Source organism: Cololabis saira, chromosome 5, assembly GCF_033807715.1.
Source record: "Cololabis saira isolate AMF1-May2022 chromosome 5, fColSai1.1, whole genome shotgun sequence".
Taxonomy (NCBI): domain Eukaryota; kingdom Metazoa; phylum Chordata; class Actinopteri; order Beloniformes; family Belonidae; genus Cololabis; species Cololabis saira.
The window spans coordinates 4,206,696-4,225,509 of record NC_084591.1 but is presented as its reverse complement, the minus strand read 5'-3'; the positions used below and the strand labels follow the sequence as shown (position 1 = coordinate 4,225,509).

General features: G+C 42.6%; 1 protein-coding gene across 2 annotated transcripts in view; it reads left to right on the top strand.

Moving 5' to 3' along the window:
• Positions 1-4,334: 4,334 nt before the first annotated feature.
• The window catches only part of syt12 (synaptotagmin XII), a 51,692-nt gene continuing 37,212 nt past the window's right edge, over positions 4,335-18,814 (top strand). For both annotated transcript variants that reach the window (XM_061722409.1, XM_061722408.1), the window contains exon 1: positions 4,335-4,620. The gene's annotated coding sequence lies outside the window, so the exon portion shown is untranslated. The remainder of the gene's footprint in view (positions 4,621-18,814) is intronic.

Below are 18,814 nucleotides of genomic sequence, written 5' to 3'. Positions count from 1 at the left end.
TTTGACATAGGAAGTTGTGGGTGGTGTCATGGGATTCTGTAATGAGTCCTTAAGCTTCGTTGGCCTTAATTAGCCCCGCCCCTTCTTCTGATTGGTTGTCCCTTTTTTCTGCTATAACTTTTGAATGTTTTGACATAGGAAGTCGTGGGTGGTGTCATTTCTGATATGCTTATGGGGGCGGTGGCCGTGAGTGCGAGGGCCCGTTCATCGCTGCTTGCAGCTTTAATTATTATTATTATTATTTTTCTGACGAAAGGAGGGCCTTTTTGCCCCCCTAAACGTGCCCAAAAAGTCACCAAATTTTGCATGCAAGCCAGGCCTGGCGAAAAATTTTATATTTAATGGTTTGCATTAATGGGCGTGGCAAAATGGCTCAACAGCGCCCCCTAGAAAACTTTGTGCCTCAAGCCCCACGATACGTTTTGACGTACATGCACGAAAATCGGTACACACCTGTATCATGGCGCAACTTAAAGAAAAGTCTCTTGGTGCCATGCCCGAAACCGAACAGGATGTCGGCCATTTTGAATTAATTGTGTCATTTTGGCGAAATTTATGCCATTCCTTCGGCAGTTAATACGGCCCGAACCGTAATGTGCCCCCAAGTGTGTTATACATCAAAATGTCCGTCTCCATCCTCCGACACCACGCATTACCTTTCTCTTTCAAAAGCGTTACCGTGGCGATGCTAGACGCCAAAAAGCGCGCCCACCCTTCATCTGATTGGTTCTGACAGAAAAAACTTTGCGCCTCAAGCCCCATAATACGGTTTGACGTACATGAACGAAAATTGGTACACTCCTGTATCATGTCGCAACTAAAAGAAAAGTCTCTTGGCGCCATGGCCGAAACCGAACAGGAAGTCGGCCATTTTGAACATTCTGAATTAATCACGTAATTTTGGAGCAATACATGCCATTCCTTCGAGAATTAATACGGCCCGAACCGTAACGTGCACCCAGGTGTGTTATACATCAAAATATGCGTCTCCATCCTGTGACTACACGCATTACTTTTCTCTTTCAAAAGTGTTACCGTGGCGACGCTAGACGCCAACAAGCGCACCCCCCCTTCATCTGATTGGTCCATATTTGATAGTTCCCCAAAAGGCACCAAATTTGGCACGCAAGCCAGGCCTGGCGATAAATTTGATATTTCATGGTTTGCATTAACGGGCGTGGCAAAATGGCTCAACAGCGCCCCCCGGAAAACTTTGTGCCTCAAGCCCCACAATACGGTTTGATGTACATGCACGAAAATCGGTACACACCTGTATCATGGCGCAACTTAAAGAAAAGTCTCTTGGAGCCATGGCCGAAACCGAACAGGAAGTCGGCCATTTTGAAATCTGATTGGTCCATATTTAATAGTTCTCCAAAAGTCACCAAATTTTACATGCAAGACAGACTTGGCGATAAATGTGATATTTCATTGTTTGCATTAATGGGCGTGGCCTAACGGCTCAACAGCGCCCCCTAGAATACTTTTCTCTGCCATAACTTTTGAATGGTTTGACATAGGAAGTTGTGGGTGGTGTCATGGGACTCTGTAATGAGTCCTTAAGCTTCGTTGGCCTTAATTAGCCCCGCCCCTTCTTCTGATTGGTTGTCCCGATTTTCTGCTATAACTTTGGAATGGTTTTACATAGAGAGTCGTGGGTGGTGTCATCAGATTCTTTATGGAGTCCTTGACCTTCATTGGCCTAAATTAGCCCCGCCCCTTCTTCTGATTGGTTGTCCCTTTTTTCTGCTATAACTTTTTAATGGTTTGACATAGGAAGTCGTGGGTGGTGTCATTTCTGATATGCTTGTGGGGGGCGGTGGCCGTGAGTGCGAGGGCCCGTTCATCGCTGCTTGCAGCTTTAATTATTATTATTATTATTACTACTATAGCGAAAATACCACAGTTTTTAATGCCGGTCATTTTATTTAGTTCAGCTACACCTTTAGATTGGGCCGTGGAAATATTGTCAGACATTGAACCGGTCCGCGGTACGGAAAAGGTTGGGGACCACTGGCCTAATAGGTAAATTAGCAGCTATTTATTATTAATATTTATGTTTAATTTATGATAGAGGTAACAAAGGGGCAGGGTTAAATAAGTTTTACTTCTACCTGCTCCTTTTTGGACACTGTTTTTTTTCCTTATTGTATTCTGATAATAATCCATAATAAACCATAATCCATCCCTCCCATCAGAATCCGAATCAGCTTTATTGGCCAGGTTCGAACATTGTCCAACAAGGAATTTGACTCCGGTAATTTCACTCTTTAGGTAGCAAAATAAACAACAATAAATAAATGTGGTATTTCTATGTACAGTATAAACATTTAAAGGTGCAGCAGTTTGAGGTAGTGAGAAGGACAGTTCTGAATAAAAATGAAAATAACCTATTTACAATTTTACAAGACAAATTATACAAAAAATACAAAAAATTATACAAAAGAAATACAAAAGTGAGAGGTGCAGCAGAGTGAGGCAGACATGATTATTAAAGAGGGCGCTAGATGATTTTTATTGCACGTGATTGGTTACTCTGAGACTTATTTGTGAGAGTTCATCAGAGCAACCGCTTGTGGGAAAAAACTGTCCCTGTGTCTGGAGGTTCTGGCGCACAGAGCTCTGTACCGTCCAGGGTGGAGGAGTTGGAACAGACTGTGTCCCGGGTGTGAGGGGTCAGCAGAGATTTGACCTGCCCGTTTCCTGGTCCTGGACCGGTACAGGTCATCGATAGATGGGAGGTTAGTCCCAACTATCCTCTCTGTCCGGAGCATGTAGGTGATGAGGCCTGCAGAGCTGCTGGTCCTGTGCGGGAGCTGCAGACCCCCCCAATCTCTAATCTCTCTCTCTTGAAGTGTGTAGCAGAGTGAGTGCCACGGGGGCCCGACCGACAGGATAGAGGAGGACACGGAGTTTAGTGCAGACCCTTTTATTTGCAATCACCCAAGCCAAGACACGTGCTTCCAGCTCCTTCACAGCTCCAGCAGCAGCTTCTCCACCCGACCCCCTTGCTGCTGTCCAGCCCCGCCTTATCCAGGCTGGCAGGGTGGAGAGGCTGACGGGCCACACCTGTGTCCCGTCAGCCTGAGTGGCTGCAGCTCCTCCACTTTGCCACAAAGTGATTTTGGATCACACCTGTCAAGTCTCCCGTTTTTGCCGGGAAACTACCGTATTTTATCCCTCTTTCCCACCTTCCTCCCATATTAGCATTCCCCTGTAAATTTCGCATTTCATAATATAATCACTATAAAAAGCATTCCTGTGTCTCTCCAAACTGAATTGTCGAGGTTAGCGGCAACAACGGGAACAAACCCGGAACAACAAATCAGAGATGGATGGATGTAACAAGAGAACAGGCATTTCGAAGCAAAGACTTTGTGTAAATATCTCTAAAAGTGTGAATATACTTTCTCAAAGAGGAGCAGGACTATAATGGTGGACTTTATTTAATGTACCCCCCAAATGCTGCACAATTATCCTTTGTTTATCCACAAATGTAAGAGCAAAAACTCAGAATATGTCTCTGTAAATTTGCAATTATTTGCCATCAGACTTTACAACCAGGCTTGCTCTCAGTAGTTAACGGACAATAACATGTGCAATAACGTATAATAACATGTGCAATATCTGTCTACCTCACGCACATCCTACCTGCTTTTTTTTTTTTTTGCACTGTTTCTTTTCTTTCAATCTACTGTATATACTGCTCATATTTCTGTAATTATACATAGCCTATTTTATATATATTTTTTACATTTTTTACTTTTTAGTCTCTTTTTACCCCTCCCCTGCATGTGTGTGCTAAGTGTACTGCTGCTCATTAGTAGTAAAAAATTCATTCATTCATCTCATTACACTTAAAACAAGACTCATCACTGGAAAAAACAAACAGTAGATTTTCACTTGAAATGGAACAAGATTTTTTTGCTTGTAATGAGAAGATAAATCTTGTCCCACTTGCAGATTTTCCTACTTATTTCAAGTGAAAATTTACTTGAAACAAGTGAAAATTTACTTGAAACAGGTGAAAATGGTCAAATAAGTTATTTTTCTGGTGATGATTCTAAATGTTGAAATAGCAGTAAAACCACATTCATTGATGAAATGACATAAGGGATGGAAAGGAGGGATGACAGTTTTACAGGGGGGATGATTTGGACCGTTTTTATTTCAGGGGGGGTGCATCCCCCCTCATCCCCCCTCAACTCCAGTACAGAGAGAGAGAGAGAGAGAGAGAGAGAGAGAGAGAGAGAGAGAGAGAGAGAGAGGGAGAGAGGGAGAGAGAGGCAGGTCCAGCAGCATCCACTGCTGCAGCTGAGTGGATGCGAGGACCGCGTCCATCCAGCGGAGCCGCGGAGTCGCTCTGCAGGGGAGGGAAGGGATTTCTGCTGGATCTCCTGCGTGGAGGCTGAGCCCCCCGCATCCTCTCCATCCTCCTGCATCCTCTCCTCCTCTCATCCTCCCGCAGCTGATGAGCTGAGGCAGCAGCAGTCCGCTTCTCCCCCGGAGGAAGGAAGGAGTCGCTGGATGGAGAGAGAAGCCTGAAGAAGGAGAGCGGCGGACTTGCTCTGCCCCCCCCCATTCCTCCCTCCTGCCCTACTGCACCAAAGGAAAGTCCGGGTAAGGAATGCATCTGTGCGCAAAGCGCGTCCCGGCCGGACTGGCTGCTTTCCCTGCGTGTTGCGGCTCGTTTAGTGCATGGAAGCTGCCCGCAGCTCCTGCTCCAGCCCGGGACAACCGGACCAGGGGCAGGTGGTCGCTCAGGCTCGGGGCCAGGGGCGTCTACAGCTTTTCTGGGGGTTCCTATGAGTGGGCAGGGGCGCCTGCAAAAATGTTTCATAGGGGTGGCCAGATGGGGCCACTTAAATTCTCAGGGTGGACACCGAAACTAAAAGCCATCATTACAGGATTTTGTTATACTGTTGTAGTATACAGGCTCAGAAATACTATTAGGGGACCTATTATGGCATCTTGAATGTCTTAAAAACAAGCTTTTCGTTGTTTTTGCTAAATAAATTAGAAATTCAGCCTCTAAACCATGTCTTGATCTTCCCATTCTCTAACCTCATTATCTATGCGGGATTCTGAGTGGGCGGGGCTATGATAATGAGGCTCTGTGCTGATTGGCTGCCTGAATACACCGCTACGAAAAAGTGGCTGAAGCTCCGGCCGGCGGAGTTACCATTTCCTAACTGCATGCGATGCGAGTGAGCGTCAGCGACAAAATCAATTCCATTGCTTTATTTTCTATTGGACAGTCCTAACTGGTCGCGAGCGACGCAGCGCTGTGCTGCGCAGTGCGACGCAGCGTTTTGAGCTGAACATTTGTCGGACGCTCTGCTTCTTTTCTTCCTGTCGCTCGCGTTGAAAGCCGGTTGAAAGCGCTGTAGGAAACAGTCATGATGAGGAACGGCTGATCCAGTTAGTTGAAATGAGAAGTTATCTCTATGATTCCTCCTCATTTCACTACAAAAACCTCAATAAAGTTCAGCTGCTGGAGGGAGATGGACAGAGAGCTGGAACTTTCACAACTTATTATCTTGCGTCTTTTTTTTTTTAGTTTTTTTTTGGACTAATAAATTTATCACAATAATTTCTGGCATTTATCCGATAAATGCTTTCTTTCTTTCTTTCTTTCTTTCTTTCTTTCTTTCTTTCTTTCTTTCTTTCTTTCTTTCTTTCTTTCTTTCTTTCTTTCTTTCTTTCTTTCTTTCTTTCTTTCTTTCTTTCTTTCTTTCTTTCTTTCTTTCTTTCAGGCTCATTTCCTTCCTTCCTTCCTTCCTTCCTTCCTTCCTTCCTTCCTTCCTTCCTTCCTTCCTTCCTTCCTTCCTTCCTTCCTTCCTTCCTTCCTTCCTTCCTTCCTTCCTTCACGTACGTTGTGCGTGGATTCAACGCAGAACCATAAATCAGCTTTACACAAAAAAAAGGATGAAACGCATAACTGATGATAGAATCTATGTGACCGGCAAGTGTTGTTTTTTTTTTTTATTGAGGCCAATGGGGTGGCCAGCAAGTTTGTAGGGGGGTCCGTGGCCCCCCCAGGCCCCCCCCTGGTGGTGCCCCTGTGAGTGGGCACCTCTGTGTGGTAAAATGATGGTGCAATGAGTTCAAAGATGATCTGTGGGGATGCGTTTATCTGTTGCATTGTTGGTTGGTGCTCATGCCAGCTCAGATACTTTAGATACTTTATTATCATCATTATCATGATTATTATTATTTATTTTGTCAGTCTCAGCATCCCAAAACCACATGGAATTTTGCCAAAGTGGATTAAAAATTAATGCGGAGCTGGTTTCAAATGCAGAAGTGTCTCAGCTTGAAGGTCTGACAGGAACAAAGGCTGGTTGCTAAGCGATTAAAGTGACTGTTGTCTTTCTTTCTTTCTTTCTTTCTTTCTTTCTTTCTTTCTTTCTTTCTTTCTTTCTTTCTTTCTTTCTTTCTTTCTTTCTTTCTTTCTTTCTTTCTTTCTTTCTTTCTTTCTTTCTTTCTTTCTTTCTTTCTTTCTGTCTGTCTTTCTGTCTTTCTTTCTTTCTTTCTTTCTTTCTTTCTTTCTTTCTTTCTCGCCCATCTCTAATCTGCAGTCAGAGCATGGAAACTACTTTTGTTCTCAGGCTCAAACACAAAACAGCTTGGGAATCAGTGCACAGCGAGGAACAATGTGTTATTTGGGCTTTTAATCTGTCTTTTTGCCCGTGGTGATCTTCTCCTAATGTGGGATTGTTTAAACGAACACGAGCAACTTTTGTGTCTCTCTTTTCCCCCTTTTCCACCGAACCAGTTCCAGGGCTGGTTCTGGGTCGGTGCTAAGTTTGGAACCGGGTTTTCTGTTTCTATTGACAAAGAACCAGAACAACTGGTCCCAAGGTAGCACCAACTTCTGCTGGGCCAGAGGAAAGAACCGCTTATGTAAGCGGAGGGGGTTGGAGTTGTTAAGACTGGGAGACGGAGACATTTTCAAATCAGAATGAATCTGGATGCAGCAAAGCATCATGGGTCTGAGGAGACAACCAGTCTTTTAGAGATGTGTCCACGGAGATTCTACATCAGGGATCGGCAACCCGTGGCTCTAGAGCCACATGCGCCGTCGTAGTGGCTCCTGGAGCTTTTTAAAAAATATTTGACCTTTTTTTCTTCTTTTTTTTTCTTCTTTTTTCTCTTTTTGTCTTCTTTTTCTTCCTTTTTCCTTTCCTTTTTAATCTCGACATTTTGACTTTTTTCTCAAAATTTTGACTTTTTTTCTCGACATTTTTACTTTTTTTTCGACATTTCAACTTTTTTCTCAACATTTTGACTTTTTTCTCGACATTTTGACTTTTTTCTCAAGATTGTACTTCGACATTACTCTTGACATTTCGACTTTTTTCTCAAAATTTTGACTTTTTTTTTCGACATTTTCACTTTTTTTTCTCGACATTTCGACTTTTTTCTCGAAGTGCATAATGAAGAAAAAGTCTCCCCCCAGTTATAACTAATATAGAAACATGCAGCATTCTGTTCATTCTAAGGCTGATACAAGACTTTATATTTTTTGCGGCTCCAGACATATTTGTTTTTTGTGTTTGTGGTCCAACATTTTGGGTTGCCGACCGCTGTTCTACATAGACCAAGTCCTATTAGAGCAAATACGTTGTTATTTAAATTTTCACACCAATACAAACGCAGCGATGTAGCCGACGTTTACAGTGACGTAACGGCGTAGCTCGTCTTAGCACCCCGAGCTGTGGAAAAGGAACCGGTTTGGTGGAAAAGGGCGGGGTATTTGGTTCTGAATCAAGGAGACGGATCGCACTGTTAGCCTGGAAAGCTTTGCTCCATCCCTCCATCCGCGCACACGAGCGGACCTACAGCCCTCAAAGCTGCGAGGTAAACTCATCAACCTTTCTATTCTGAGGCCTTGTACTCACAAGAAGGAGAAAGCTCCACCCCTTTCTTCTGGCAGCTTTGTAGCACCAGGTACAAACCGAGCCATAAAAACAGAAGCAGTTGGAGTCTCTGGGGGGTTTTGTGTGTCTGGTGGACCTGGTGGACCCGGTACGGTACGGTTGCACATGCGTGTGGAAGAAGGTGAGTGGGCGATTCATTCATGGCTCGTAGAGTCGACGGTTCATTGCAACATTTCAACAGCCGTGACATCAGCGGCGTTGCCATCGTATCTGCTGCATCGTTATCCGTTGTGCAGTTTTTCTGAGAGTCTGTGAGCAGATAAACATACTCTTGATGTAATATAGTGACGACGTTTGTTGAAGCGAGCGCTGCTGAGACCAGAGTGCAGCGGAGTCTGTCTGGGCGTGGCACGGCTTAACTCTGAGTCACCTGCCACTTCCCCCGTATGAAGCAGCCAGGTGTGTGTGTGTGTGTGTGTGTGTGTGTGTGTGTGTGTGTGTGTGTGTGTGTGTGTGCTGATTTTCATCACCTTTTGAGGTCTTCCCACTAGGGATGGGCGGTATGGACTAAATGTATCACAATAATTTCTGGCATTTATCCTGATAACGATAAAAATGACGATAAAAAAATACCAATTCAACTCCATCTTTGTAACTATAAATCTATCTCACTCTCAGATCCGCCATGTTTGTTACACAAAAACGTATAAACGGGAATTTATCCTTTTTTCTTTCTTTCTTTCTTTCTTTCTTTCTTTCTTTCTTTCTTTCTTTCTTTCTTTCTTTCTTTCTTTCTTTCTTTCTTTCTTTCTTTCTTTCTTTCTTTCTTTCTTTCTTTCAGGCTCATTTCCTTCCTTCCTTCCTCCCTTCCTTCCTTCCTTTTTCCCTTCCTTCCTTCCTTCTTTCCTCCTGCTCTCTCCTTCCTTCTTCCCTTCTTCTTTTCTCCCTTCCTTCTCCCCTTTCCTTCCTTCCTTCCTTCCTTCCTTCCTTCCTTCATTCCTTCCTTCCTTCCTTCCTTCCTTCCTTCCTTCCTTCCTTCCTTCCTTCCTTCCTTCCTTCCTTCCTTCCTTCCTTCCTTGTCCCTTCTTTCCTTCTTTCCTTGTCTTCTCCTTCCTTCCTTCCTTCCTTCCTTCCTTCCTTCCTTCCTTCCTTCCTTCCTTCCTTCCTTCCTTCCTTCCTTCCTTCCTTCCTTCCTTAAATCAGCTTTACACAAAAACATCATCAACAGGAATTTATCGTTTTTATCGTGAGATACAAATTCTTACCGTGGAGAATTTTTTTGACGGTTTATCATGAACGGTAAAATATCACCCATTCCTACTTCCTGCTCGGTCCTTGTGGCGTCCACCCCCAAACATTATTTCTCGTACCATGAAATGATTACGTACAACCTTTTGAGGCTTGGTGTGGCTCTTTTCGTTATTTAAAACCAGGGGTCGGATCATACTGGCTGTCTGGGAAGCTTCGTGCTGCACGAGTGTGGCAGATCTGACGTCCTCCCATCGAGGCTGCAGATGCTCAGAATCTAAAGCAGGGATATTCAACTGGCGGCCCGCGGAGCTTTTATGTGGCCCCTGGTCATATTTTAAAAAAGGGGGGGAAAGTAGTGCTGTCCCAATCGATCAGCCGCCCGATCGTCTGGCGGCCGAAGCGGCCGAAGCGGCTGGCGTCACTTCCAGTCGGCCAGAAGTGACAAAGTAAGTGAAATTAATAGAGCTGGGTATCGATTCAAATGCCAAGAATCGATTCGATTCCGATTCTTAAGATTCAGAATCGATTATCACCATTTGATCCGATCCGATTCGATTCAATATTGATTTGGGTTAGTGTTGCCTGAATTATATGACTGTAAAATAACTATTGAAATAATACTTTCACAATAATTATTGTGAAATAACTAAGAAATAAATAACTGAAATAGGCATTGCAATATCCATTTAAAGTGCAAAAAAAGAAAGAAATTGCAACAGCTCAAGCAGTAAACAAATTATTTTAGCTTGTCTGATTTATTCTGTCACCAGACACACAGCTTGCCATGAAGCACCGGCATTTTTCAGGTATTTCATGACAAACCGTGTCCGATAACAGAGAAACCAAACAAGCTATAGTAAATATAGATAATATGAACTTCATTGAACTAATATAACATTTAGAAATTTAAGCTGAAATGTCCAGCATTTTCTCTAAAGAAAAGTTCATTTAGTTCAGGAGTTTTACTGGGATTAAAGTTCACCAGGCAAAAATGTAATGATGAAAAAAAAAAAAAATTAATTAAAAAAAAAAAAAAAAAAATAGATCTTTAGACATACAAATCGATTTTTAGGAACTAATATGAGAATCGATTTAGAATCAGAAAATCGATTTTTTCAACACAGGCCTAGAAACTAACATGGTTTACATATCGCATTTTGTTAATTAATAAAAGTTTAAGAAGCTCGGTAGCCTTTTCAGTTGGTAAATGATTCATTGGACAGTGTTTTTACATGTTAATCTCTGTTGGAGATGTTTTTTACTACTTCAGATTTTTTGCCAGTGTTGCACAGTGATAATGTTTGTCACATTATTTGTTATTAACCTCCGTTTATAGAGGACTTGTTTACATCATTAGGCTTCTAGGGACATGTTTTCATTTGAATCTCTAAATGAGGACTTTGCATTTCAGACGGACTTCTAAACCTCCTATAATTTCATGTGATTGTTTTGTTTTGCTGATATAATACACAGATGTGTCATGAATAAAGGAGCTTATGGTTAATATTTTGGTTCCTTATTTATAACATCAAACTGGCTACTATGGACTAAAATGCTTAATATAATATTCAAATAAGGAAATCTTGGTGGAAAGTGGTGCTTTGTCATTATGGCGTGTTTTATTAAAAGTAGGTCAAGTTAGTCACAATGACTAAATCTGGAGACAATTAATAGATAATTATTATGTAAACTAGACAGATATATTCTCCTGCTCATCCCTGTGCACAAATGTATTATATATACATAAATCTTTGTCTTTGAGTGCAAAATACATTTTGAAAACCCCCAAATTTTGCAGTGTGGCCCTCTCCATGCAGTCTTTTTGCAGATGTGGCCCGCTGCCTAATCTAGTTGAAGACCCCTGATCTAAAGGATAAAAGGATCTGACGTTTCAAACTCAGACGCTGGAAGAAAAGAAAAACTCAACCTTGTTACTTTGAATCACCTCCAACATCCCAGCTGTGTCCTCAGTGTGATGTAAGCAGGGTGTGTGTGTGTGTGTGTGTGTGTGTGTGTGTGTGTGTGTGTGTGTGTGTGTGTGTGTGTGTGTTTACTGACTTTTATCACCTTTTGGGGCCTCCCTTGTCAGAACCACTCGTCCTCGTGGGGACCCTAACGTTGTTTCTGGGGTCATCGCCAGGGGGATTTATTTTTTTTATTTTATTCATATGCACAATGATAAAACAGTAATTATTTTAACATACAAGGACAAATAATTGTGCAGGAGAGGAAAAGAAGCCCCAGGGGCTTATAAAAAATCCTCCCCATCAATACAAAATCACAAAAACAAATCAATCAATAGAAAAAGAATAGAAAGGAAAAAGGAAAAGGTAAAAGAAACAAAGAAAAACACAATACACACACAAACACAAATACCCATGAAATGGCCATTTCATTTCAATAAGAATAGCCTGTTAATTTTGCCTAGATAAAAGATTCCCCACCAAGCTGGTCCTAAACATTTTTAAGGATGACGCTAACTTAAGAGACTGACGAACAAGCTTTCCTTGAATATAATTAAATCAAATTATATTCTTTTTAGAAACAAAAACAATTTTTTTCCTGAGCAGGATTTAAAGCTCCAAATTAATAATATTGAAATCCAACAAGTTTCATGTGTAAAATGTCTTGGTGTACTAGTGGATGAAAGATTGTCCTGGGGAAAACATATTGAGTATGTACAGTCAGTCCGGAAAGTATTCAGAACGCTTCACTTTTCCCACATTCTTTTATGTTACAGCCCTATTGATAATAGGAATAAATTCATTTTTTTTCCTCAGAATTCTACACAAAACACCCCATAATGACAACATGAAAGAAGTTTTGATGCGACTTTTGTAATTGTATTGAGGGGGAGGATTTTTTATAAGCCCTTCGGGCTTCTTTTCCTCTCCTGCACAATTCATTTGTCATTGTATGTTAAAATTGCTGTTATCATTGTGCAAATAAATAAATAAATAAATAAATAAATAAATAAATAAATAAATAAATAAATAAATAAGAGATCTATCTAAAGAGTTCCAGAGTTGAGGGCCATGGAATTTGATAAAGGATTGGTGACTGCAGGTACGACAAAGAGGTAAATGAAAGTTCTTCCCGCCTCTAACTGAATAAGAATGAATATCTGATGATAACAGAAAAAAATTATGAAAAGTGCCTGGAATGTCTTGTTTGGAATGAGTGAACTTAAACATAAACAGGCATGTTTGAAACTTGTTAATAGAAAAAATTGATAATGATTTAAATTTGCTAAATTAGGGTGCAGAAGGTGCTTGATGAGTAGAATATGAAATCATTCTCAAAAATCTTTTCTGAATTAAAAATAGTTGGTTAAGGTACGAAGAATAAGAAGCGCCCCAAACAATGTTGCAATATGTCAAGTATGGATAAATTAGACTATAATATAATATCATGAGACAGGACTGATAACTAAGAAAGAAACTCTTATAATAATACCAAAGGACTTATAATTTTTTTGCATACATACTCAATATTGTCCCGTAGTGATGTGGTGGGCATTGGGATAAGATGAGTTTAAGGTTGTTTGATAGCCGCACAAGCCTTTTGCACGTCCGTGTATGCGATAGAGAGAGTGCGAGTTGCTGGGATGTTTATCCCCGTCGCCGAGCTGAAATACGACCTGCTCAGAACTCGATTCCTCCACCGGCACTCGCAATCATCTCAGCAATTCGTTTAACACCCCCTCTCGCTCCCTCCATCCCTCGCTCACGCCGTTCTCTCTCCCGTGTTCCTGCTGGACTTCTTGGAAGAAAGGTGTTATTGGATTAAGGAAGCTGTGAGCGTTTGGACGAATGCCGGAAGCGCGGAGCTCCCCTGAAACACCTGAGCCCCCCCGACCCCCACCCCCACCGCCTTCATCGACGCGCTTTCTCCTAACGGTCGACCCGATGGCTCGGGCCTTAATGTTTCCCAGCTAATATTCCCCAAATGGATCCCGTAATGGATTGCCCCGATTTACGGGGAATGCCTGTGGTCAAACCGGCCGGCTTCCCTTTCCCCGAGATGCCTGCAGACCCGGCAGGCTGGAGAGAGAGAGTCGTAAAGTGAAGTACTATAAGATGAATCACATTTATGAGATTCAGACTCTGAGGAGTTATCAGGCATGAAACTGTGGCGACTAAATATAAAACCGGTTGTGATACTAGCCGTTACCTCAGAGCTCTATGTTTACATGCTCTCCCATCGAAGCACGTGTGATATTGAAGCCGGAACTTTGGAGAAGTTTGACTTTTAAGGCTAAAAAAGTGTTTTAAAAAGGCGGAAGCAAGGATGCAGAGCAGAAGTACTAGTCCGAATATGTGTAGGTCTGACTGGACTTATGGAACAGGTAATCAATGAAGATGTACTCCAGCTCTTCTCCGCTCGGAGGAATCCGACCATCCAGCCACTTTCACATTACCAAAACTGAATGAACCTCTTTCCCAAACATTAAATTGAGTCCGGGGGACGTTTTTGCAGCGCTAAGTGCTTTTGCTTTTGTGCGTTAGCTTTATTGTGAGGTTGTTAATCTCATAAGTGGAAGGTTTGATTATTTAGTTTGATGAGGTCAACACATGAGACTCGATTTACGTGTTCTGCTTCAGCGCCAGTAGCCCAGTCTGAGCCTCCTAGGTTTGAAAAATTTACTGACATAGGCAAAAACATCCATCCATCCATCCATCCATCCATCCATCCATCCATCCATCCATCCATCCATCCATCAATCCATCCATCCATCCATCAATCCATAATCCATCCATCCATCCATCCATCCATCCATCCATCCATTTATCCATGCATCCATCCATCCATTTATCCATGCATCCATCCATCCATCCATCCATCCATCCATCCATCCATGAGATGCCCAGACTTCCCCCAGACCCTTCCTCCAGCTCTTCCTCCAGCTCTTCCGGGGGGAATCCGAGGCGTTCCCAGGCCAGCAGAGAGATGTAGTCTCTCCAGGGAGCGTCCAACCACCCTGCGGAGGAAACTCATCTCGGCCACTTGTATCTTTGATCTTGTCCTTTCGGTCATTGCTGAAAGTTCATGACCCTAGGTCAGGGTGGAGGTGTTTATCGACCCGTAAATCGAGAGCTTCGCCTTTCGACTCAGCTCCTTCTTCACCACGACGTTCCGGTACACCGACCACATAACTGCGGACGCTGAACCAATCCGTCTGTCAATCTCACACTCCATCTTTCCCTCACTCAATTCAATTCAATTCAATTCAATTTTATTTATATAGCGTCTAATACAACAGATGTTGTCTCTAGACGCTTTCCAGAGATCCAGAACATGAGCATAAACATAAACCCCCGAGCAATTATTACATAAACAATGGCAGGTAAAAACTCCCCTAGTGGGAGAAAAGCCTTAAGCCAAACAGTGGCAAGAAAAACTCCCCTTTAGGAGGGAAGAAACCTTGAGCAGGACCAGGATCATAAGGGGGGACCCTCCTGCTGAGGGCCAGACTGGTGGGTCAGGGACGGCAACAGCACAGCAGGCAGGTGGAAGCAGCAACGGGATGACCAGAGGGGGGGGGGGGGGGACGTCAGCATCACACAGCAGACATCCACGTTGGCAGGTGGAAGCAGCAACGGGATGACCGGGGGTGGGGGGGGACCGGGACCGCAGACCAGAACGCAGCTCCTGAGGCTCCGGCCTGCAAACATGCACAAAAGAGAAAAAAGGGGGGCCGGCACAAGAAACTACAGGAACGATGGACAAAAATGATAGCTATGAGATATTTATAATAAATAAAAATGGTAATGGAGAAGAGAGGAAGGGAAGAGGAGAGGAGAAGAAGGGTGAGCGGATCACGTCGGTGCCCCCCTGCAGCATAAGCCTATAGCAGCATATCTACCACCAAGCTATATTTGAGACTAACTATTATAGTCTTGTTCTATAGCTGCAACTATGACTACTGACTCTAACACACTAGAGTTTACACTACCTAGAGAACAAGACCACAAGATACTTACACCCCTCCACCTGAGGCAGGACCTCTCCACTTACCTGGAGAGGACACGCCACCCTTCTCCAGTGGAAAATCAAGATGCTGAAGGTCCTGGTCTGATGAAACCAACAGGACAACGTCATCTGCATAAAGCAGAGATTAAATCCTGTGGTTCCCAAACCGGATCCCCTCCGAGCCCCTGGCTAAAAAAACAAAAAAAATCTGTTCAATTTATAATTTAAGGGCTACAAATCTGTAGTCTGTTTGTGTCCCATTCGTCCTCTCTGCTGCATTTTGGGATTTCTGATTGTTAACGTGAGTTAAAATGAAATCTGACAGTTTCTGTCTGGAATGATGCAACTGCATATCGTTGGAGTTCAATCAAGTCTCTCTTGTGGGAGTTGTCAAAGCCGCTCTCCAAAGTTCAGTGACAGCAGAGACAACCCTCTTCATTGTCGATAATCTTCCTGTCCAGGGTCATGCGGCTCTGCTAGAAAAAGACACAGCGATTCCCACATTTACCTCTAAAGCCTGGTTTATGCTCCTCTGTCGACTCGACGCCGTCATTTACATTTCAAAGTTCTGCGTTGAGGTATTTGCATCACAAGGATTTTTTTCATGTGAACCTTGTTGCTGGAGGGGGCTTTCTATAATTTATATTCTGCACAATAGAAGGAGGAATATTGTGTTAAAACATTTTTATTTTCTCAAGTGTTTGTTCATAAAGCGGAGATCTTTTGCCCACAATTGCTCCTCTCATGGAGTCTGTTTTAAACCAGATCTTAATTACGATAACGAGTTCCTTTTACATGTTTTAAAGAACATTTGATTTTTCCTTTCACCTCCTTTGATGAAATCTTCTCATATCAATATATTTTTAGACTGAAACGCAAGCATGGACGTAGGGCTGGGCGATATGGATCAAAAGTCATATCTCAATATTTTCTAGCTGAATGGCGATACTCGATATATATCGATATTTTTTCTGTGCAATAATTGGGGTTTCCCCCAAACCATTATAGCATAGCATCTCTGTTAGCATCTCTGTTAGCATCTCTGTTAGCTTCATTTTTTTCTGAGGCAAACCCTTAAAAAAACAGTCAGTTTTAATACAAAGCCTCGTGCCAAATGTCACACAGGTTCCTTTATTAACAGAGGTCTGCACAATATCAAAATGTATAAAACAAATGAAATAAAAATAAACTGCCTGCATAAATAAAATAAAAATGCTTCTTGAATAAAATAAAACAAATATCCCTTTCCTGCATAACAATTAAATCAAAATACACTGTGCAATTAATACAATGTAGACAGTAACAGGCAGACTTTTCCACTGAGGTTGACAGTTGTGCAAATAACAAAACATTTGTGCAAATCTCAAATAAAACATTCAAGTCAATTTGTCACAAAATAAGCTATATCAATTTTTTTATTATTTTTTTATTTTTTATTTTTTTTAATAATCGATATAAACGATATTGTCTCGTACCATGTCGCGTTTTAAAATATATCGATATATATTAAAATCTCGATATATCGCCCAGCCCTACATGGACGTATAAGAACACAAACAAAGCTGACAACAACCATTGCAGGATATCTTGGGTTTAAGCCATCTGAAAAAACATCCCAGTAGATGTAAATGATTCATCCAAACTTTTAGTGATTTGAGGCTGTAAATACGTTGCTGTGTTGCTGCGAATGGCGACTAAAGAAAACGAGGAATGCCTTTTGTTGGAGCTGCATATTAAAAGGGGTTTAATCAATAATAGCAGACACACTGACTGATGGTGTCTTACTCACCCTCTCCCGCCCACCCACCGGGGGGAAAGAGCACAGGAGAAGCTGCATAAGGAGAGGAAGATGAAACGATAAGGCGGATAACAAAAACACAGTAAATGAAAAGGAAGCGGGTGTTCGGGTTAAAGAGCAGCGAGAAGCGCGGTGGGTGGGAGGAGTGAAGGAAGAAGGGATCAGGGATCAGGGACCTGACAGCTGATCAATCAGCTCTGCTTTTAATCGCCCAATGACTCACAATCAAAGTAGCTGTCGCGCTCTGATATAACTCGAGCCAGCGGTCTCCCTTCCTCCACCTCCGTCCATCCTCTCTCCTCACAGACCGAGCTGGATCCACGTTGATGTTCCGGTTCAGCTCATGTGGTCGTCGTTCAGGTAAAAGTGGCTTCTCCGGCGCCAGTATGTCAGATTTCAGGCATCAGGACTGTAGGCGTGCGTGTTGGTTTTATTTATTTTTTGTCACACTTAAACATGTGAATTGGTCTCCTGGAGATATCACAAGCTTATGGTAGGAGCCAATGAACATACATACAGTAGGCAGGAATACATACATACACTTGCACTTAAAGGAGCATGAGGCTCCTTTTAAGAAATGAGACTCTCTAGCGCCACCCTTCACCACGACGGCCGTCGGGGGTACTGCAGCCAACAGCGAAGCCGGTGTTGTGCCGTATTCAGCACCCCTGCCGTGAAAAGCACCTCCTCGTCTAATTAATGACATCAATAATCATTTACCCGATTTTTGTTATCTGTGACTGTGATTGTGGGAAAGTATGACTATTGTGGAATCCATGAGCGCATTTAAACATGAATCATTAACACAAAACTGGACGCTAAACAGAACGTCACGGAATGAGAATATCATTTTTGTCATTGTGTGTACGTTGTCATTTGTAGTAAATTAAACATGAGCATTTAGTCCTTTTTGACATTTACTCGTGAATAAGAGATCTGTGGGTAATATAGCCTATGTCCGTTTGGTAGTAGTTTATAGCGTCCTCTCCACATGCGCGTTCCCGCGACGAGGGGGTGCTTTTCACGGCAGGGGTGCTGAATACGGCACAACATTGGCACGGGAGAACGGGGAGAACGCGCATGCAGCGTCATGTGACGTCACATCCGCAGGACAGCGCGGGAAAAGCGGCCCCAGCACTGCAGAACATTTTGCAGCACACAGCCTGTTCAAGGCAACGGAGAGATACACTAGAGGGCTCATTCTTTTTTGGTTTGGAACGCTTCATCTGACATTATTACTAGAAAACTTAAAACGTATACAATTTTTTTTTCATAAATCCTGCCTCAAGCTCCTTTAATACACACATAACACAACAAAACAACATGCACATTACACTAGACTACCACTTACAAACAACATATCACATTACAAACAGTTAACATGAAACATTTTGTGATCCCGGAGTGTACATTTATATATATGAGCTTAACAATTGATTCTTTAACTGCCGTTTAAATATGGAGATGGACTGTGACTTTTTAAGGCTACCATTCAGCTCATTCCAAGGAAGGTCGGAAGGTTGTCGGGGGCTTCCTTTTAACTTTAATCTGCAGTTCCTCTAGTGACCACTAGGTGCTGGATCCAAAAGGGGGTTGTATTTTAATATTCAATATATTCAATATTTAATATTTTAATATTTTTGTGTTTTTGGTCCAATATGGCTCTTTCAACATTTTGGGTTGCCGACCCCTGGGTTAGAGGAAAGAACCGCTTATGTAAGCGGAGGGGGCGGAGTTAATAAGACCAACGGCAATAGCAAGGCTGGGAGACGGAGACATTTTCAAATAAGCAAACCGGTTCTCAGCTGGTTTGCAAGTTGAACGAGTTGTAGACCAGCACCAGCTCCGAACCAACCCTGGAACCGGTTTGGTGGAAAAGGGGTATCTGTTAGCCCTGTGATGGACTAGC